This window comes from Oreochromis niloticus, linkage group LG10 (assembly GCF_001858045.2).
Source record: "Oreochromis niloticus isolate F11D_XX linkage group LG10, O_niloticus_UMD_NMBU, whole genome shotgun sequence".
NCBI lineage: Eukaryota > Metazoa > Chordata > Actinopteri > Cichliformes > Cichlidae > Oreochromis > Oreochromis niloticus.
Genome location: NC_031975.2, coordinates 32,040,154 through 32,049,309, shown reverse-complemented (window position 1 = coordinate 32,049,309; position 9,156 = coordinate 32,040,154). Strand labels below are relative to the sequence as shown.

General features: G+C 40.6%; 1 pseudogene; it reads left to right on the top strand.

Moving 5' to 3' along the window:
• The first annotated feature begins 2,561 nt into the window (after window positions 1–2,561).
• LOC100696151 (histone H4-like) lies at window positions 2,562–7,206 on the top strand (annotated as a pseudogene).
• The last annotated feature ends 1,950 nt before the right edge of the window (window positions 7,207–9,156 follow it).

Here is a 9,156-nt window from a genome sequence, read left to right as displayed (position 1 = left end):
ATGGAGCGTTAAGAAGAATCTGAGGTCCATATTAGAAAAACTGCTAAAATGGGGTGAAAAAAATGACAATTTTGCTGAAAAGGGGTGAAGAAGCTAAAGTATACCAAATCAAAGTATTTGTGCCAAAACATAGTATTTCTGCCATATTGTGGTATTTGTGCCACAAAAGTTACTACATTACAACATGAATAAGGATTAAAGATGAAAGAAACTGGTAACAAATTCCTCCACTACAAACTAGTCTGATACCACTTCTGTGCAGTGTTCACGTTTACTAAGGCACTACCCAAAAGGCGCCACAAGAGGGCACTCCAACACAAGAGATGACCTATGTACACTGATGCACTTAGTAACAGTCAGCCTCCTACTTAGCCATTACGTAATACAGCGATATTACAGTGTACAAATTCACATAAATTTGCAGGGGGATCAAACAAAGCAGGAACAAGCCCAAAACAATAAAACAACTGGGCTGCCATAGCTATCGCTAACTAGCACATACGCTAAAGGTAACTAAAACCAATACCAACCAATGTTTTTGCAGAAACACTGTAATTTCACTCAAATACTATGAAATAGCAGTAATACTACGAATTGGCAGAAATACTGTGACTTAGTAGTAATACTATAACATAACAGATATACTGTGATGTTGCAGACATAGTATGTTTTTGCACTACTCATTTGTAGTGAAAAAAATTAGCAATATAAATTACAGGTCTGTGATAGTGTATAAATTTGTAGTGAAAAAAAAATGTTGACCAAGGTGGGATTGAACCCACGACCTTTGAGCTGCAGAGCCGTGTCATTACTGATTGCGCCACCTGGAAAGGGGGCGGGCGGCTGAAAAACAAAGACATCAGCAATCAGAAATAGATCGCGGTGAGAGGCGAAAAACGCCGTTTTTTTGTGTTACAAAACGTCGTGTAACTCAAGAACTAGGAGGGCTAGCAGCATAATTCTTATACTGGGGGAATCAGCGGACTTTGGTGTATTTTGACTGCGATTTTCATAGCTCTTTGTACCTCCGTCGCGGAGATATGACGAGAGAAGAAACGGCTTCATTTCCAGAGTTTGAAGACTGAGAGAAGGACAGATTTCCGCCCCTCAAACAAACGTAATTCATTGCTCAACGGTAAGATAATTGTAAAAACTGCTTCCACTGTGAGTGTCAGCAGTGTCTGAAGATATATTGGCACAAGCCTCATGTCCTAACTTTGCTTTGTTAAGGAGATATGACGATTTGAAAATGCCTCCTGTTACAGAATTTCAGCTCTGAATTTCAAAACCTCCCCATAGACTTTGAATGGGGAGTATCCAGACCATGTGTCACTTCGAGGCAAATTGCGAAAAAACGGTAAATCTCACAATAAAGATAGTAACATTGTCTGAAAGCCAGCAAAAATACCTACGTTTTGATGTATAGTTTATGGGGGTTGAGTGAAAATTGAGTGAGCAGCAAGAAGTTGTTCGGACATGAAGAGAAGTTTCAGAAAGGAGCAGTGCTCACTCTGAGTTAATTGCACAGAATTGTGGAAGTTTCCCATTCATTTCAATGGGACAAATTAAAGGAAAAAAGTGTAATATTTTAAAAAGTATAATAGTAATAAACACCAAAAGTCATAGCAGTCGTTAGCAGAAAGAGCAGAACAGTTTAGAGTTTGAACGGAGAAAATCGGCTGAAAACTGAGGCAGTAGTTAATCGGCAAAGAACGGAGCAACTAGAGCAATAATAAAGATAAAGAATAAAGAGAAACAGGAAAACAATAGTGTGGATGCCTTTGAAGGCATCCACACAATAAAGAATAAAGAGAAACAGGAACTCAATAGTGTGGAAGCCCTTTTAGGGCATCCACACAATAAAGAATAAAGAGAAACAGGAACTCAATAGTGTGGAAGCCCTTTGAGGGCATCCACACAATTATCAAGGCTGGGGAGAGAGGTGTTTTGGTTTTCTGTCTCTTGCAGAGAAAGGAACAGACACCAGACGGGGACACGGAGATATGAGGACCCTTCACAGCAGAGACAGATGTAGGGACTACCGAGACAGCAACTGGGGTCAAGTGTCATGGCGTTTGGGCTCCTCGAGAAGATGGATCCCATAAACACAGCAATAACCATGAAGGGGTTGGCCAAAATCTAGGAACACCAGACCAACGAGGTTCGAGAGGATCTTGGTAAAAAGGGGGACACAGCTGTGACCCCAGAATACACAGATCTTTGTTTGAAATCGGGGCAGAATAATCCCCTGATCTGTGCAACGACTAAAGGGTGGTCTAACCCCTGAGGTCGAAGAAAGAAGCTGAGAATCACCCAACTGGAAGATACTGGTAGCTGCAGCAATAAAATAAAGGTTAAAAGCTCCTTAGACAGAGGTTCTAGTCTGAGTACATTTGAAAGGTATAAGGTGGCACCAAAAATGGGAGTGGGAAACTGTAGCACCAAAATAAAGCTGTGGGAGAATTGAGGAGTGATGGGAGTGTCATCTGTAACTGCTGTTATTGTTGTAAATCTAATTTTTCTTGCATCTGAACTGCGTAAACACAGAGGTCATCCCACATATGGTCCACCCGTTAAAGGGGGACAGAGGGCCTCAGGACCAAGAAGAACTGGACCTTGTAACGCTGGAGTGTATGTTATAAGTGATCTCTTAAAAAAGAGATCAAAAGGGGGAATTGTGAGATTATTCTGTTATCATATGTTACCTTATATCTGTAATCAAAGTAGTTGAATTATGATACTGCTGTAGATCATATTATACCCCTTAATATAGTGTGATCAGTATGTAGTTTTAGTTTGCATTATACTTCTGACTTAAAAGAGTGTGAAAATCATTAGATCTATTTGATTGACCTGTATTACTCGACACTGTTGAATGTGTTACACTGTTTCTTGACATTTCATACTGCTGAATCATGAAGAGAATGTTGTGTGCAGAAGACCTTGTGCCGATAATAGAAGAGACGACCACATTCCATACCCCCACCTTTACAGAGAGCAGAAAGACAGGGAGCCGAGGTCATAACTTAGGCGCCGTAAGAGAGAAAACATGTGAATGTTTAGGCTTTTACGACTAGGTGGGGGCTACTAGAGGCTATAAAAGGCTGAGTAACCCGTCACCATTTTGAGACTTGCTGTGACCCTCTGCAGGCAGGTCTCCCCATCATGATGGTTCTTATGCTCTTAAGTGTTGAATTATATGGAAATAAATAATTGTTGATTGAGCATTTATACACCGAGTATTGTCCTTCCTTCAGCCCAAAGATTAAAAGAACTGGGAGATTCTAACAGACTTTTAATTCATTTGAAAGCCTGATGCTTAGCCTCGTCCACCCCAGCTGTAAAACTCAGAAACCAGTCTTACTTGTTATCATCTATCGTCCACCTGGGCCTTACACAGAGTTTCTCTCTGATTTCTCAGACTTTTTATCTGATTTAGTGCTCAGCTCAGATAAAATAATTATTGCGGGTGATTTTAACATCCATGTAGATGCTAAAAATGACAGCCTCAATATCGCATTTAATCTGTTATTAGACTCAATTGGCTTCTCTCAAAATGTAAAAGAACCCACCCACCACTTTAATCACAGTCTAGATCTTGTTTTAACATATGGCATAGAAACTGAACATTTAACAGTGTTTCCTGAAAACCCTCTGCTGTCTGATCATTTCCTGATAACATTTACATTTACAATAATTGATTACACAGCAGTGGAGAGTAGACTTTATCACAGTAGATGTCTTTCTGAAAGTGCTGTAACTAAGTTTAAGAATATAATCCACCCACTGTTATCATCTTCAATGCCCTGTACCAACACAGAGCAGAGCAGCTATCTGAACGCTACTCCAACAGAGGTCGATCATCTTGTTAATAATTTTACCTCCTCACTACATACGACTCTGGATACTCAGTTAATTACGATTAAAATGCACAGACGGTAGAGCTCCTGTAGATTTTCTTTGGTTAGTATTCAGATACCCAAGAACCAAACATATTCAAACATGGTAATGTCCTCGTGTTTTTGCCACTGAGGAAGATTTTAACTTTGATTATGGAAATATTATAATAACTGAGAGCAAAAGTACTCCAAATGACTAAATAAGTAATGTAATCTTTATGACTTTTACAGGGTACAAGGCTACAAGGGGAACAACAAGTGAATGTCAGTGATGGTCAGCTGTTCATAAAATGAGTCAGGCGTTGTTTTAGGAAATCCAATATGAATGTAGGAACCATGAAGGTCACTGACAAATTTGTTCATTTGTATACTCAAAGATGAACTTCTACTCTTCATGTGTAACTTGACACTTGGTTGACTACCCTCTTGCTAGAACCACAGCTGTCTCTGATCGCTGAGGGGAGAGGGTTAGTGTTCACTGCTTTGATCTCAGAGGACAACTTGCTCTGTTACCCTTCATGTCATCAAGACACACTAAGAAATCTTATAATTGCAGCAATTCAAGTGCCAGCTGAAGATTCCTGTTTGGTGAATATGTACCAGCAATCATAGGAGCTTACTTCTGAAGCATTACTGGGAGCAGCACACCAAGTTAGCACAGTGTCCACTCTGCAGCTGGACTGAATTTCTACAATTCCTATACTGGGTCTGATCCATGAAATCCTGCTGGAAAAGACAGACTGATATCTGAAATGCATACCCTATGCTGTACTCAGCATAGTTTAAAGGCTGTAGGTTGCAGCCATTGCCCTAACACTGTATAAATGTAACAGGCCTCAGTGCTGGTTCTAATAGTCTGAGCTGCTTCAAGCTTTATTTGTGAAGAGCACAGCAGCTTACAAAACACGTAGCTAGCTAGTACAGCTGTGACATAACATTTTCATAAGCTAAGATGGTCTTAAAATAACGGGGCTAAGTGCACTGATGTTAGGTTTTTGAAATGAAATTTTTAAAAGCATTTTAAAAATCAGTTTATTAAATTGGAATTCAAGAATGAATTTACAATTGCAGAATTTATTCTACAATTCATTATTTAAGCACAGAATTCTTTATTTTGATTTGCGTGACTCTTGTGGTCCTCCATACTAACCAAGCAAACTGCTCAGTTTGCCACAAGTTTGTAGCCGTATGCTCCACTACCTCATTGTCTGAAGATATTTATTGATAATGCTGAATTATGAAGATTAAAAAAAGAGATTTCTGAGCCAAAGTGGAGCTCTCAGGATGAACATGGACACTGGAAAGCCAGCTTTCCATGCTGAGCAGTAAACATCCACACATCTGCACAGCAAGAGACCAAATTCACTTTATCAATGAGAGTTAGAGCTGTACTCTACTGCCCTCTGCTGGCTTCTTTGAAAAGGTTTTATTTTTAAAACACTGTAAAAGAAAATCATGGACTTGGTGGACAAATAACAACATAATTACTAGGGGTGGGTTTTAATAATTGATTCATCGATTAAAATCGATTCTGGCTTGGATAACATGAAATCGATTCATTAAAATCCTGAATCGATTTTTTAATATAAATTTATTTTGCCCTAAACGCCAGAATCTCAGGTGAAATCTCACAAAATTTCAACAACCACCAAACAGCTAAGACAGTAAATGAGAGCAGGTACACGGATTCTGCACAAGGACGTAAACACACAGCGCGGACCCGCGGATCAGAATCAGTGAGATGTCGCCTTTCTCACCCGATGGGCGCTGCAGCTTTAAGCGGCTGCGCGCGCTCCCGCGGACGGCAATCACTTTCTGCCAGACAATCACTTTTTGGCACAACAACTGCACGGACACGGTCGGGGCTGAAAGCCGACAGCTCGCTGATTCTGATGTTTCGGCGGGTCCGCGCTTTGTGTTCACGCCCTTTTTGCGCTGATTCTAAAGCTGTTAGTTTGATCTCTCTCCAAACAACAGTGACCGAACCAGCAGCAAAAGAAGATCCAAACTACGCTTCACATAAACATCGTCATGAAATCACTCTGACTTTTACTGTTTTGCTTCCATCACGATGCACAGCTCTCTCTCTCTCTCTCTCTCTCTCTGTACTTCAAGAACAGTTTCCCGTCTAAAAATCTGTTTTCTGCATTATTCGCTTGCTTGTTACGCACAAGTCTACCGTTGTTTACAGCGCTGTCGGACGCTGTTTTTTTTTTTCGTTTTACATAGAAAACCTAATGTCTGCTGTTCAATACTGAACAAATTTAAACTTTTTAAAATTATGCAAAATGCAAAACGCTTAGCCGTGTCTCTAATAAAACCGCTGTAACGTCAGAGGTAACGTTCATATGTTTATTAATGGTTTTCTTTCGTTTTTGATGTACTGCAGAATATTTTTATAAAATCCCAGGCCAGCAAAACCACCTTCATGTTTTTCTGTGTTTTATCTTCAGCTACTTTGACACAAAGGCATCTGCTGTGACGCTCACACCTTTGATAAAGTCTCACAAGTGTCAGCTTCCTTTTTATAGATACAAAAATATGTCAATGTACTGATCTGAATTATAATATTTCTGACTGTCAAAATTTCCCAGATTCAAATCGAATTGAATTGAATTGAATTGAATCGAATCGTGGATCGAATCGATTTGGGACCTTGTGAATCGGAAACAAATCGATTCTAGAAATCAGTGACGATACCCAGCCCTAATAATTACCAGACTAGTCTTACAGTCCTGATACCAACACTATATTGTTTAACATTATATTAATTTATTTATTTCTTGTGGTCACTTGGCTGTGAAAAGCTCTGAATAAATACACAGTGCGAACAAGAAGAGCTTAGAGCTCATCCTGGAGAAGCAAATGTGTTTGACTTTACATGCTGAACAGGATTACGAATAGAATGTTGTTTTGGCTTTTTTGTTTTTTTATTTTTTGGGGGGTACTTTCAACCTCTAGTGTTACATTTCAAACTAGAGTGATATCCTCCCTGTGTGTGATCTAAGTTCTCCGTGATAACATCCAGGGAATCACCAAACCGCCGTCTGGCTCGCCGTGGCGGAGTGAAGCGTATCTCTGGTCTGATCTACGAGGAGACCCGCGGTGTGCTGAAGGTGTTTCTGGAGAACGTGATCTGTGACGCCGTCACCTACACCGAGCACGCCAAGCGGAAGACCGTGACCGCCATTGACGTGGTGTACGCTCTGAAGAGACAGGGCCGCACTCTGTACGGCTTCGGCGGTTAAACGCATTCATACCAACTAAAGTAACTAAACGGCTCTTTTAAGAGCCACACACCTCACTGTAAGAGCTTTGTCCTCTGATGTTTTCTGTCCTGTTAATCTTCTAATTATGACAAACCAATACCAACTTTAATTCTGAACATATTTTCATGGCCTTTAACAGTTGGAGCTATTTGTAATGCATGCATATTTTTTCAAACTTAAAATGATTCACAGAGCCATATACTGAACTTCAGAGGGTTACAGACCTAATCAATACCAGTGTTTATCAATACTCACCTCTAGCAGGAGTGTGAACATTCATAGACTAAATAAAAGAATATCATTAGATTTCACTGATTTCTCAGTTTATTTGTAAATTTTTTCCTACCTGAAATCCGCTTAAAGCAGAAGTGCTTATTTAGTAGTTCTTAAATAACCAACCCACCTTTGATCTAGTAGATGGTTCAAAACTGTGTTCAATTTATTTAAAGGTTTATTTATATTAATTTGTAATTATAGACATGACTGGATGGAGCCCTGTAAAGCTTTTGAAACTTCTTCCTGATCTGTGACTGAAATACCATTTTCACCAATCATATCAATGTAACAATTTTTAATGTGTGATCTAACTACCTGAAATGGTCTTGTTCATTCAATACTGAATTTCAGAGTGTGGGATTAAAAGGAAAAAAAACAAACCTAAAATGTAAAAGCTCATGGGCTTGATGATGGACAAATAAGAATATCATGACCAGAACAGTCTTACAGTCCTGACATGACCTTCATACAATGAACATTATCTGTCAAAGATATGCTTTTAGTACCTTGATTTTATGCACTTGCACTTGAAATGCAACATGTCTGTTTAAACTGCAAACAAAGTACCAAAGGCAACTGTAAATTCTGTGATGTAAAATGTCTGTGAAGGTTCTCAGTCATCCAGGTCATCGTAGTCAAAGGAGTTTGCAAAGAAAAAGCGTCTGGACTTCTTTAAGTTGCTTGAAGACGTTTCACCTCTCATCCGAGAAGCTTCTTCAGTTCTAAGGTCAAATGGCCGAGAGTCCCAGATTTAAACTCAGTGGGAGTATCCCCCCCAAGGAGGGACAAAGGACACCCTGGTGATCCTCTAATCACATGCGCCCAGGTGTGAAAGCGGGTGTGGGACCTAATCAGCCAGGGTTTCGGGTGAGCCCATTGTGAAACCTGGCCCCACCTTGTCATGTGAATTCCTGAGGTCAGATGGCCCAGGATGTGAGTGGGCGTTAAGGCGTCTGGGGAGGGAACTCAAAACTGGATTATAGATGGCAGACAGTTGGTGTCGTAAACCACCGCCTCTGTTCAAAGATGGTCGCTCACAGTGGACATAGATGGCCTCTTTCACTCCTCTTTCAAGGCTCTTGGCTCTTTTAAAGGAAGAGCACCCAGCCACTGGTACAGATATGTAGACGACACCTGGGTCAAAATCAAGACACAAGAAGTGGAATCCTTCACTGCGCACATTAACGCCGTGGATAAAAACATCAAGTTCACCAGGGAAGACACTAAGGACAACTGTTTGCCTTTCCTGGACTGCGCTGTGCACCTTGAAGAGAATGGCAACCTCAACATTAAAGTTTACCGGAAGCCCACACACACGGACCAGTACCTCCTCTTTGACTCCCATCACCCTCTGGAACACAAACTTGGAGTAATTAGGACCCTACACCACCGGGCAGAACTTGTTCCCTCTAAGCCTGAAGGGAAAAAGAAGGAACACACACATGTAAAGGAAGCATTGAAAACATGCGGTTATCCGAACTGGGCGTTCATAAAGTCAGCAAAGAGGCACAGAAAAGAAGATCAGACACCAGCGAGGGAGGATATGAAAGACAGACACAACAACGTTGTCATCCCCTATGTAGCCGGTGTATCAGAGAAACTCAGGAGAGTTTTCTCCAAGCACGACATCCCAGTGTACTTCAGACCCAGCAACACACTCAGACACAAACTGGTTCACCCGAAAGACAAAACTCCAAAACACAGACTGAACA